This window comes from Triticum urartu, chromosome 3 (assembly GCF_003073215.2).
Source record: "Triticum urartu cultivar G1812 chromosome 3, Tu2.1, whole genome shotgun sequence".
Lineage (NCBI taxonomy): Eukaryota > Viridiplantae > Streptophyta > Magnoliopsida > Poales > Poaceae > Triticum > Triticum urartu.
This window is the reverse complement of record NC_053024.1, coordinates 704,020,950-704,035,035: the sequence shown is the minus strand read 5'-3', so window position 1 is coordinate 704,035,035 and position 14,086 is coordinate 704,020,950. Positions and strand designations below refer to the sequence as shown.

At 49.0% G+C, this 14,086-nt stretch overlaps 1 long non-coding RNA gene across 1 annotated transcript; it reads right to left on the bottom strand.

Annotated features, from left to right (window-relative positions):
* Positions 1–373: 373 nt before the first annotated feature.
* On the bottom strand, positions 374–13,881 carry LOC125549295. Its single transcript, XR_007301307.1, has 4 exons — positions 13,740–13,881; positions 13,594–13,659; positions 965–1,436; positions 374–530 (listed from the first exon to the last, which is right to left on the bottom strand). It is a non-coding gene; the product is annotated as an uncharacterized LOC125549295 (long non-coding RNA).
* Between the last annotated feature and the right edge of the window lie 205 nt (positions 13,882–14,086).

Below are 14,086 nucleotides of genomic sequence, written 5' to 3'. Positions count from 1 at the left end.
AGGTAATTAGATTTTTTTTTAAATTACATGCAATATTCATGGATGGAAAACAAGACACATCCAAGGCAAAATAAAAGAAGGTCACAGAACCATCTTAGCACTTGCAACATTCATGGATACAACATTGAACATCTCAACTCCAAGAGATCACGAGATACCATTTATACATCAGACGCACACAACCGTCACCGAAAGGTAGGTACCTTCCCTAACGTTCCACCACCAACCTAACATGACCACTTCTCTAGATATATCTACCAAGGAGTCAAGGTCCTTCACCTTGGCAACCTCGTGACGGTGGCGTCGAGGTCCTCCACCTCGGCAACCTCGAGACGGTGGCGTCGAGGTCCTCCACCTCGACGACCTCCAAACGGTGATGTCAAGGTCTTCCACCTCGGCGACCTCCGGCATCGCAATCACCTGGACAATCATCTGTATGACGCGGTCGCCGGGCTTCACAGCAAAGTCCGCCTCCGAGTTGTTGAAGAGCACGACGCCCATCGGATCGCGGTAGTCTGCGTCGATCACCTCTGCGCCCACGTCGGGAAAGTGAAAACATGTTAGTTCGCATTCTTGTGAGTAGGGTATTTTCTTCATTTATCAGTCTCTTTTAGTCTATTATGAATCTTCAAAACGGAAAGACACCTACTAAATGCATACCCTAGCTATACGTGTGCATGCTATCTTGTCGTTTTGGTGCATACAAGAAATTTATACTTGTGTATTTGAGCTATATATGCTTGCAATATTTGTCAGTTAACATTCTGTTCAACATTTATTGTTGCATGGATAGGGAAATAGACAACCAAGGACTTCAGAAAATCGATTCCCACTGCTTTTGAAAACAGGGAATAGGAGAAGTCTATTTTGAATTTTGATATTCCATGCCAACTTCAAGTATATATGCTACTATGTAATCTTCGAACGTGGATCAAAATGAGATTTCAGGCTTTGTCAACCTTACCATGATCAGTACTAAATTCTCTAGGCTGCTCAACCTTTCCTTGTAGAGAGCATTTCTTTCACCTAGTATCTCGTCGTTAAGTTTGGGAAGAAACCTGCATACCTGCAGATGGTCATCCATATCCTGAAGAAAAAACAATATACATTTTCAGTGACTCACAATATATCATCGAATACTGCTCTGGTTTACTCTAAGAATAATTGCTACAAGACTCTCTACATACATACAGGCAAAGCAATTTTCACCAAGAATCAGCTAGCAGTCTAATATAATCCCCTTTCCAATTACTCGAGGAACTGATGAAAAGACAAGTTAATTAGCTGGTACAAAACTTAAACCTTTTGAGATGGATGGATGCCCTCTTCACTCAGATCTAAAGATGATGGATGGATGCACCCAACAGCTTTGTCGCGGACGGCGACGGAGGAGAAGATCTTTGCATATACCTTCAAACTCTGTCGCTATCTTCTACCTGTAAATGAAAACATACCTTACTTATCAGAGAAGCAAATGTGAAATTGTTCAGATTAGATGTATTCAACAGAGACACTTCAATCACAGAGCTCAATATCTACTAGCTTAAATTCAAATGCTTTATTCAAGATTGAGATATCATACTGGACTCTGGCTGCACACTAACTACTCTGTGAGGTTTCCATCTAAGAAACTATCTAGAGAGATAGTAAACGACTAGTCAGAATACATAAACAACAAACTTCGTGAAAGGAAGAGACGACGCCGCGCGAAGGGCCCAAGCAGCAGTCGGTCAGCAACACGAAATCTAACTTATCTAGGCATTCATTCATAATTCAGCATCGAACTGGAAACTAGTGACAGTTTGTTTCTGGTGTCATCCGTTGCTTCAGCATCGCTACAAAGTTTAGTAGTGCCTCCTACTCCTAACGTGGGATAAATTTTTCATCCGTCAGTTGTTACTGACCCAGCAAAAAACATACAGGAAAGACTAGGGGATCACAACCAAGCCCTGTCTGGATCAATTATGCACCATATAATCCAGGTTCTATAATATAAGAGCATTTCCAGCCGCGCCCCCAACAGGCCCTCCCTAGACGTTTTTGCCGCGCCGGCGCCGAAAAAACGCCCAGTCGCCCCCCAGAAGCCCGTTTTTCGCCGGCTCGGGCCGAAACTGGTGCCGGCGGACCCAGGCCGAACCCGCCACCCTGGGGGGCGCCTGGGGCGCTGGCACAAGCGAAAAGGGCGCGTGGGTCCGCCCTGTCGGCGAGTCGAGCGCCTCTTCCCGCCGTTTCTTCCCGCTTTTCCCCCACTTCCCTCCCATTCTCTTCCTTCCTCCCGCCAATCTCCCTCCCGCTCGCCTCCCAGCCGGCCACCATGCCACCGAAGAAGTACGTCGCCCCCCGCGCGGCGGCAACCGCGACCGCCTCCGTCGCCCAGCTAAAGCAGAGGAAGCCGAGGGCGCCGCCGACCAAGCCACCGGGCATGTCAAACGCCGAGTGGAGGGCGGAAGTTCAGCGACGGGAGGCTGTCACCGCCGACCGGCGGAACAGGGCCATCGCCAAGAAGGCCCACGACAACGCGGCGCGCGCGGCTGCGGCTGCCTCATCGGCGGACCAAGCCGAGGCCGAGGAGACTCGCGCGGGGATGATGAATCCACCCGGAAGCCATGCCCAGTATGCTCCCTGGGGCCAGCAAGGCGTCGGCTCTCCGCGGCCATGGGGATCGCCCTCGCCGGGCTACGCCGACGGGGACGCGCATGGTGGGTTCAACCCAAACGTCACCTTCCCCCATGGATACCCGGCCCAGCGCACGCCCTCTCCCGCCTTCGCCGGCGTGCAGTACCCTCCATACAACTACTCGCCGCCCGCCTACGCTTCCTCCCCGACGCCCCCGCTACGCCGTGGCCCGCTGCCCTTCTCGCACCTCGGCGACACCGAGGAGACCGAGGCCAACATGGACGACATTATCGCGGCAGGTTCGGCCGCGGCCGCCTCGTCTCCCGGGTTCGTCACCCAGGACGAGGTGGTGGATCTCAGCGGCGGCATGGACGGCAAGCTCGGCTACGTCTACGGCGAGGACGACCAGGAGGAGGAGGACGACGACGACGAGGAGGAGGAGGAGGAGGAGGAGGAGGAGGAGGAGGAGGAGGAGGAGGAGGAGCCGACGCCTGTTCCGGCGAAGGGGCGCAAGAAGAAGAAGCGGGCGGCCAGGTCAGGTGAGCCGCGCATCAAGTGGGCGTCCAAGGAGGAGGAATGCCTCGCCGAAGCATGGAAAGTCGTCTGCCTCGACCCGACGACCGGCACGAACCAGAGCATCGAGACGTACTGGGACCGCATCAAGGCCGAGTTCGACGAGCGCAAGCTCGTCGACCCCTACTTCAAAGGCGTCTACATGTAGTGCAGCTCCAAGGCGATGGCGAACCATTGGGGGCGTATTCAGGGGCGTGCAATAAATGGCATGGGGTCGTCGAGGAGGTCGCGGCTCGACCCGGAGAGCGGCGCCAGCGTTGAGGATCAGGTATGCCACGCCGGTCTCCTGCCTCTCTTCGTCGTGTACGCCCGCCAACAGTTTGTTCCTCCGCGCAGTTGCTGCGCATGTTCGCCCTGTACCGGCAGAGCAACAGCGACGCTGAATTCAAGTACCTCCATGTTTACAAGCACATTGACAAGTGCGAGAAGTGGGCGGAAGTCCGGCACACCCTCGACAAGGCCAAGGAGACCTACAAGCCGGACGCGCCGACTCCTGGTGCATCGGAAGGGCGGCCGGACGGCAACAAAGTTGCCAAGAAGGGGAAATACACCGACGCGACCACCGCTCGAGTGCAGGAGTCCATCGAGCACTGCCTCGCCGACGCGCAGGCCCGAGCCATCCTTCGTGAAGAGAAGACCGAGGTGCGGTGGTCAGCGTTGATGTCGAGCAGCGCCGTCAAGCTCGACCTGCTCCGAACAAACGTTGCCGCGAAGAAGAGAAACACCGACCTGGCTTTCCTGTTGGGCGGGGTGGACATGCTCCAGAGCACCGACGAGGCGGTCAAGGCGTGGTACTTGGCGGAGCGCGGCCTCATCCTGAACCAGTTTCCCTCGACAAGGCCGCCGACGCCGACGCACACGCCGCCGCCGCCGCCAAGCCCGTGTGATGACGCCTCCGCTGTTGGAAATATGCCCTAGAGGCAATAATAAAATGGTTATTATTATATTTCTTTGTTCATGATAATTGTCTATTGTTCATGCTATAATTGTGTTATCCGGAAATCGTAATACATGTGTGAATAACAGACACCAACATGTCCCTAGTGAGCCTCTAGTTGACTAGCTCGTTGATCAAAGGATAGTCATGGTTTCCTGACTATGGACATTACATGCCATTGATAACGGGATCACATCATTAGGAGAATGATGTGATGGACAAGACCCAATCCTAAGCTTAGCTCAAAGATCGTGTACTTCGTTTGCTGTAGCTTTTCCGAATGTCAAGTATCATTTCCTTAGACCATGAGATTGTGCAACTCCCGGATACCATAGGAGTACCTTGGGTGTGCCAAACGTCACAACGTAACTGGGTGACTATAAAGGTACATTACAGGTATCTTCGAAAGTGTTTGTTGGGTTGGCACGAATCGAGACTGGGATTTGTCACTCCGTATGACGGAGAGGTATCTCTGGGCCCACACGGTAATGCATCATCATAATGAGCTCAATGTGATCAAGTGGTTGATCGCGGGATCATGCAGTACGGTATGAGTAAAGTGACTTGCTGGTAACGAGATTGAACAAGGTATTGGGATACCGACGATCGAGTCTCGGGCAAGTAATGTACCGATTGACAAAGGGAATTGAATACGGGATTGATTAAGTCCTCGACAAAGTCCTCGACATCGTGGTTCATCCGATGAGATCATCGAGGAGCATGTGGGAGCCAACATGGGTATCCAGATCCCGCTGTTGGTTATTGACCGGAGAGGCGTCTCGGTCATGTCTGCATGTCTCCCGAACCCGTAGGGTCTACACACTTAAGGTTCGGTGACGCTAGGGTTGTAGAGATATTAGTATGCAGTAACCCGAAAGTTGTTCTCCCGGATGAGATCCCGGACGTCACGAGGAGTTCCGGAATGGTCCGGAGGTAAAGATTTATATATAGGAAGTCCAGTTTCGGCCATCGGAAGTTCGGGGGTCCCGGTATTGTACCGGGACCACCGGAAGGGTCCCGGGGGTCCACCGGATGGGGCCACCTATCCCGGAGGGCCCCATGGGCTGAAGTGGCGGGAACCAGCCCCTGGATGGGCTGGTGCGCCCCACCCAAGGGCCCAAGGCGCCTAGGGTTGGAAACCCTAGGGGGCCGTTGCCCCCCGAGGGGGCATGCGCCCCCCTGGTTGGAAACCCTAAGGGGGCCGTTGCCCCCAGGCCCCCCCTTTTAGATGGGATCTCCAAGGGGGCATGCGCCCCCCCTAGCCCCTATATATAGTGGAAGGGAGGGAGGGCAGCCGCACCTTGCTCTTGGCGCCTCCCTCTCCCTCCGTAACACCTCTCCTCCCCGCTTGTGCTTGGCGAAGCCCTGCCGGGATCCTGCTGCATCCACCACCACGCCGTCGTGCTGCTGGATCTTCATCAACCTCTCCTTCCCCCTTGCTGGATCAAGAAGGAGGAGACGTCTTCCCAACCGTACGTGTGTTGAACGCGGAGGTGCTGTCCGTTCGGCACTTGGTCATCTTGGTCATCGGTGATTTGGATCACGGCGAGTATGACTCCATCATCCCCGTTCACTTGAACGCTTTCGCTCGCGATCTACAAGGGTATGTAGATGCACTCCTATTCCCCTCGTTGCTAGAATACTCCATAGATTGATCTTGGTGATACGTAGAATTTTTTTTAATTTCTGCTACGATCCCCAACAGTGGTATCAGAGCCAAGTTTATGCAGTTACTATGCACGAGTAGAACACAAAGTAGTTGTGGGCGTCGATATTGTCAATTTGCTTGCCGTTACTAGTCTTATCTTGATTCGGCGGCATCGTGGGATGAAGCGGCCCGGACCAACCTTACACGTACGCTTACGTGAGACCGGTTCCACCGACTGACATGCACTAGTTGCATAAGGTGGTTGGCGGGTGTCTGTCTCTCCCACTTTAGTCGGATCGGATTCGATGAACAGGGTCCTTATGAAGGGTAAATAGAAATTGGCAATTCACGTTGTGGTTTTGGCGTAGGTAAGAAACGTTCTTGTTAGAAACCTATAGCAGCCACGTAAAAACTTGCAACAACAATTAGAGGACGTCTAACTTGTGTTTGCAGCAAGTGTTTTGTGATATGATATGGCCAAAGGTTGTGATGAATGATGAATGATATATGTGATGTATGAGATTGATCATGTTCTTGTAATAGGAATCACGACTTGCATGTCGATGAGTATGACAACCGGCAGGAGCCATAGGAGTTATCTTTATTTATTTATGACCTGCGTGTCAACATAAACATCATATAATTACTTTACTCTATTGCTAAAGCGTTAGCCATAGTAGTAGAAGTAATAGATGACGAGACAACTTCAAGAAGACACGATGATGGAGATCATGGTGTCATGCCGGTGAAAATGATGATCATGGAGCCCCGGAGATGGAGATCAAAGGAGCAAATGATATTGGCCATATCATGTCACTATTTGATTGCATGTGATGTTTATCATGTTTTACATCTTATTTGCTTAGAACGACGGTAGCTTAAATAAGATGATCCCTCGTAATAATTTCAAGAAAGTGTTCCCCCTAACTGTGCACCGTTGCGAAGGTTCGTTGTTTCGAAGCACCACGTGATGATCGGGTGTAATAGATTCTAACATTCGAATACAACGGGTGTAAGACAGATTTACACACGCAATACACATAGGTTGACTTGACGAGCCTAGCATGTACAGACATGGCCTCAGAACACAGAAGACCGAAAGGTCGAGCATGAGTCGTATAGAAGATACGATCAACATGAAGATGTTCGCCGATGTTGACTAGTCCGTCTCACGTGATGATCGGACACGGTCTAGTTAACTCGGATCATGCTATACTTAGATGACTGGAGGGATGTCTATGTGAGTGGGAGTTCATTTAATAATTTGATTAGATGAACTTAATTATCATGAACTTAGTCTAAAATCTTTACAATATGTCTTGTAGATCAAATGGCCCACGTTGTCCTCAACTTCAACGCGTTCCTAGAGAAAACCAAGCTGAAAGACGATGGCGGCAACTATACGGACTGGGTCCGGAACCTGAGGATCATCCTCATAGCTGCCAAGAAAGATTATGTCCTAGAAGCACCGCTAGGTAACACACCCGTCCCACAGAACCAAGACTTTATGAACGCTTGGCAGACACGTGCTGATGATTACTCCCTCGTTCAGTGCGGCATGCTTTACAGCTTAGAACCGGGGCTCCAAAAGTGTTTTGAGAGACACGGAGCATATGAGATGTTCGAAGAGCTGAAAATGGTTTTTCAAGCTCATGCCCGGGTCGAGAGATATGAAGTCTCCGACAAGTTCTTCAGCCGTAAGATGGAGGAAAATAATTCTGTCAGCAAGCACATACTCAAAATGTCTGGGTTGCATAACCGCTTGACTCAGCTGAGAGTTAATCTCCCGGATGACGCGGTCATTGACAGAATCCTTCAGTCGCTTCCACCGAGCTACAAGAGCTTTGTGATGAACTTCAATATGCAGGGGATGGAAAAGACCATTCCTGAAGTATTTGCAATGCTGAAATCAGCAGAGGTAGAAGTCAAAAGGGAACATCAAGTGTTCATGGTGAATAAAACCACTAAGTTCAAGAAAGGCAAGGGTAAGAAGAACTTCAAGAAGGACGGCAAGGGAGTTGCCGCGCCCGGTAAGCAAGCTGCCGGGAAGAAGCCAAAGAATGGACCCAAGCCCGAGACTGAGTGTTTTTATTGCAAGGGAAGTGGTCACTGGAAGCGGAACTGCCCCAAATACTTAGCGAAGAAGAAGGCCGGCATCACGAAAGGTATATGTGATATACATGTAATTGATATGTACCTTACCAGTACTCGTAGTAGCTCCTGGGTATTTGATACCGGTGCGGTTGCTCACATTTGTAACTCAAAGCAGGAACTACAGAATAAGCGGAGACTAGCGAAGGACGAGGTGACGATGCGCGTCGGGAATGGTTCGAAGGTCGATGTGATCGCCGTCGGCACGCTACCTCTACATTTACCTACGGGGTTAGTTTTAAACCTCAATAATTGTTATTTAGTGCCAGCTTTGAGCATGAACATTGTATCAGGATCTCGTTTAATTCGAGATGGCTACTCATTTAAATCCGAGAATAATGGTTGTTCTATTTATATGAGAGATATGTTTTATGGTCATGCTCCGATGGTGAATGTTTTATTCTTAATGAATCTCGAGCGTAATGCTACACATATTCATAGTGTGAATACCAAAAGATGTAAGGTTGATGATGATAGTCCCACATACTTGTGGCACTGCCGCCTTGGTCACATAGGTGTCAAACGCATGAAGAAGCTCCATGCAGATGGACTTTTAGAGTCTCTTGATTACGAATTATTTGACACGTGCGAACCATGCCTCATGGGTAAAATGACCAAGACTCCATTCTCAGGAATAATGGAGCGAGCAACCAACTTATTGAAAATCATACATATTGATGTGTGCGGTCCAATGAGTGATCGTTATGTTCTCACCCTCACTGATGACTTGAGTAGATATGGGTATGCCTACTTAATGAAACACAAGTCTGAGACCTTTGAAAAGTTGAAGGAATTTCAGAGTGAGGTTGAGAATCAACGTGACAGGAAAATCAAGTTCTTGCGATCAGATCGTGGGGGAGAATACTTGAGTCACGAATTTGGCACACAGTTAAGAAAATGTGGAATAGTTTCACAACTAACGCCGCCTGGAACACCTCAGCGTAGTGGTGTGTCCAAACGTCGTAATCGCACTCTATTAGATATGGTGCGATCTAAGATGTCTCTTACTGATTTACCGCTATCATTTTGGGGCTATACTTTAGAGACTGCCGCATTCACTTTAGATAGGGCTCCGTCGAAATCCTTTGAGACGACACCGTATGAATTATGGTTTGGGAAGAAACCTAAGCTGTCATTTCTAAAAGTTTGGGGATGCGATGCTTATGTCAAGAAACTTCAACCTGAAAAGCTCGAACCCAAGTCGGAAAAATGCGTCTTCATAGGATACCCTAAGGAAACCATTGGGTATACCTTCTACCTCAGATCCGAAGGCAAGATCTTCATTGCCAAGAATGGATCCTTTCTAGAGAAGGAGTTTCTCTCGAAAGAAGTAAGTGGGAGGAAAGTAGAGCTTGATGAAGTACTGCCTCTTGAAGCAGAGAGTAGCGCAGCTCAAAAAAATGTTCCTGTGGTGCCTGCACCGATTAGAGAGAAATTTAATGATGATGATCAAGATACTTCGGGTCAAGCTCCTACTGAACTTTGTAGGTCCACAAGGACACGTTCCACACCAGAGTGGTACGGCAACCCTGTCTTGGAAATCATGTTGTTAGACAACGGTGAACCTTCGAACTATGAAGAAGTGATGGCGGGCCCGGATTCCGACAAATGGCCGGAAGCCATGAAATCCGAGATAGGATCCATGTATGAAAACAAAGTATGAACTTTGACTGACTTGCCCGAAGATCGGCGAGCCATAGAAAATAAATGGATCTTTAAGAAGAAGACAGACGCGGATGGTAATGTGACCATCTATAAGGCTCGACTTGTCGCTAAGGGTTATCGACAAGTTCAAGGGGTTGACTACGATGAGACTTTCTCACCCGTAGCGAAGCTGAAGTCCGTCCGAATCATGTTAGCAATTTCCGCATTCTATGATTATGAGATATGGCAAATGGACGTCAAAACGGCATTCCTTAACGGCTTTCTTAAGGAAGAATTGTATATGATGCAGCCGGAAGGTTTTGTCGATCCTAAGAATGCTAACAAGGTGTGCAAGCTCCAACGCTCAATCTATGGGCTGGTGCAAGCATCTTGGAGTTGGAACATTCGCTTTGATAAGATGATCAAAGCGTTTGGGTTTATGCAGACTTATGGAGAAGGCTGCATTTACAAGAAAGTGAGTGGGAGCTCTGTAGCATTTCTCATATTGTATGTGAATGACATACTGTTGATAATGATATAGAATTTTTGGAAAGCATAAAGGCCTACTTGAACAGGTGTTTTTCAATGAAGGACCTTGGAGAAGCTGCTTATATATTAGGCATCAAGACTATAGAGATAGATCGAGACGCCTCATTGGTCTTTCACAGAGTACGTACCTTGACAAGATATTGAAGAAGTTCAAAATGGATCAGTCAAAGAAGGGGTTCTTGCCTGTATTGCAAGGTACGAGATTGAGCACGGCTCAATGCCCGACCACGGCAGAAGATAGAGAAAAGATGAGTGTCGTCCCCTATGCCTCGGCCATAGGGTCTATTATGTATGCCATGTTGTGTACCAGACCTGATGTAAACCTTGCCGTAAGTCTGGTAGGAAGGTACCAAAGTAATCCCGACATGGAACACTGGACAGCGGTCAAGAATATCCTGAAGTACCTGAAGAGGACTAAGGATATGTTTCTCGTTTATGGAGGTGACGAAGAGCTCGTCGTAAAGGGTTACGTCGATGCTAGCTTCGACACAGATCTGGATGACTCTAAGTCACAAACCGGATACGTGTATATTTTGAATGGTGGGGCAGTAAGCTGGTGCAGTTGCAAGCAAAGCGTTGTGGCGGGATCTACATGTGAAGCGGAGTACATGGCAGCCTCGGAGGCAGCACAAGAAGCAGTCTGGGTGAAGGACTTCATTACCGACTTAGGAGTCATACCCAATGCGTCGGGCCCGATGACTCTCTTCTGTGACAACACTGGAGCTATTGCCCTTGCCAAGGAGCCCAGGTTTCACAGGAAGACCAGGCATATCAAGCGTCGCTTCAACTCCATTCGTGAAAGTGTTCAAAATGGAGACATAGAAATTTGTAAAGTACATACGGACCTGAATGTAGCAGATCCATTGACTAAACCTCTCCCTAGAGCAAAACATGATCAACACCAGAACTGCATGGGTGTTCGATTCATCACAATGTAACTAGAATATTGACTCTAGTGCAAGTCGGAGACTGTTGGAAATATGCCCTAGAGGCAATAATAAAATGGTTATTATTATATTTCTTTGTTCATGATAATTGTCTATTGTTCATGCTATAATTGTGTTATCCGGAAATCGTAATACATGTGTGAATACATAGACCACAACACGTCCCTAGTGAGCCTCTAGTTGACTAGCTCGTTGATCAAAGGATAGTCATGGTTTCCTGACTATGGACATTAGATGCCATTGATAACGGGATCACATCATTAGGAGAATGATGTGATGGACAAGACCCAATCCTAAGCTTAGCTCAAAGATCGTGTAGTTCGTTTGCTATAGCTTTTCTGAATGTCAAGTATCATTTCCTTAGACCATGAGATTGTGCAACTCCCGGATACCATAGGAGTACCTTGGGTGTGCCAAATGTCACAACGTAACTGGGTGACTATGAAGGTACATTACAGGTATCTCCGAAAGTGTCTGTTGGGTTGGCACGAATCGAGACTGGTATTTGTCACTCCGTATGACGGAGAGGTATCTCTGGGCCCACTCGGTAATGCATCATCATAATGAGCTCAATGTGATCAAGTGGTTGATCGCGAGATCATGCATTACGGTACGAGTAAAGTGACTTGCCGGTAACTAGATTGAACAAGGTATTGGGATACCGACGATCGAGTCTCGGGCAAGTAACGTACCGATTGACAAAGGGAATTGAATACGAGATTGATTGAGTCCTCGACATCGTGGTTCATCCGATGAGATCATCGAGGAGCATGTGGGAGCCAACATGGGTATCCAGATCCCGCTGTTGGTTATTGACCGGAGAGGCGTCTCGGTCATGTCTGCGTGTCTCCCGAACCCGTAGGGTCTACACACTTAAGGTTCGGTGACGCTAGGGTTGTAGAGATATTAGTATGCAGTAACCCAAAAGTTGTTCGGAGTCCCGGATGAGATCCCGGACGTCACGAGGAGTTCCGGAATGGTCCGGAGGTAAAGATTTATATATTAGGAAGTCCACAGTTTCGGCCAGCGGGAAGGTTTCGGGGGTTACCGGTATTGTACCGGGACCACCGGAAGGGTCCCGGGGTCCACCGATGGGGCCACCTATCCCGGAGGGCCCCATGGGCTGAAGTGGCGTGGGAACCAGCCCCTGATGGGCTGGTGCGCCCCACCAAGGTGCCCAAGGCGCCTAGGGTTGGAAACCCTAGGGGGCGTTGCCCCCGAGGGGGCATGCGCTCCCCTGGTTGGAAACCCTAAGGGGCCGGTTGCCCCCAGGGCCCCCCCCTTTTAGATGGGATCCAAGGGGGCATGCGCCCCCCTAGCCCCTATATATAGTGGAAGGGAGGAAGGGCAGCCGCACCTTGCTCTTGGCGCCTCCCTCTCCCTCCGTAACACCTCTCCTCCCCGCTTGTGCTTGGCGAAGCCCTGCCGGGATCCTGCTGCATCCACCACCACGCCGTCGTGCTGCTGGATCTTCATCAACCTCTCCTTCCCCCTTGCTGGATCAAGAAGGAGGAGACGTCTTCCCAACCGTACGTGTGTTGAACGCGGAGGTGCTGTCCGTTCGGCACTTGGTCATCGGTGATTTGGATCACGGCGAGTATGACTCCATCATCCCCGTTCACTTGAACGCTTCCGCTCGCGATCTACAAGGGTATGTAGATGCACTCCTATTCCCCTCGTTGCTAGAATACTCCATAGATTGATCTTGGTGATGCGTAGAAATTTTTTAATTTCTGCTACGATCCCCAACATCCACGACGCCCAGCACCACCGAAGCCGCACCGACAGCGCCCAGCGCAGAAGCAGCTCCGACACCGCCAAGCCCGCGTACGCCAACTTCGCCGACGCCTGGGGCAGAGCCCGCCGAGTGATGCGTTGCGCACGTGAACTTCTGCCGCTCTATTTTTTTTACGCCGAACTGTGGCTTGCGATCGCCCGACTTGTGGCGTCTTTTGTGAGCGGGAACGACTAAGTTCGAATTTTTCGCGTCCTGGGGGCGGCGCCTGGGGGCGTGACTGGGAGCTAGGTTGCCCCCAGGGGCCGAACTAGCGCCGGTTCGCCTCCAGACCGTTCTTTTTTAACGCCCTGGGGGGCCGAACGGCTGGAGATGCTCTAGCACTCCCTACAATCCAGGTTCCTCCGTGTAATAATATCTTGGGAGCTGGAATCAAATCTTAGTTACATATAGGAGTTATAGGTAGTACATACACGAACACCAAGATGGCGAGACTACATGATAGGATCAAAACGTAACAACACAAATGCTGCCCAGCTGCTTATGCTCTCAGGTTGGCCAACAATACAACCTCTGGCCAACTTTGGTGTTTATTATGATGTGAAATATTTAATTAGGCCAATTACCAGAGTCTGCCAAAGAAGAAAGTATATACCTTCAATGTACATTAAACTATTGAGATACTTCAACAAAAAAATGTATTAACGATTTAAAGTGGTTTACTAGGATGTGCAATTTAAATTGATTTGATGATGACTGATATAGGTTTTAAAGGTTGAAAATCCAAGCTCACCATATCTGATGTTGCCGCTGCCTTTGGAACTAGTGAATTACCAAGCACGTCCCTAATATACTGATCCTGCACACAGTAATAATAGCTTTCGTAAAAAAAATCCAGACTCTGAAACAGGAACCTTTATCTGAAACAATTCGACAGACCTGTGACTGCAAAATTTCTTAAAGTGTATTGCTGCTGTTGTCTACAGACTCGTAGTAAACATCAATTAAGTCTGTAGGTTCAAGCTGAGCAGTCTTCCGTAATTTCTGGATTCTGTTTACAACCTGAAAATGGTTGCTCATGAATTAGGAGACCAGATTGTTGAATGTTCATCAAAACGAAACTAGTGAATTTCCAGCATGATGTGTGCCAGACAAAATTAGTGTATTTTCAGGCATCAAGAAAATGAACCTATGCGTCAGCAGACAGCAAACATCTTTGTAAATTACAATAGGCCAAAGACCGACACAATTGTGTGAAACACAAACCCAAGAGCACCAATCCTATA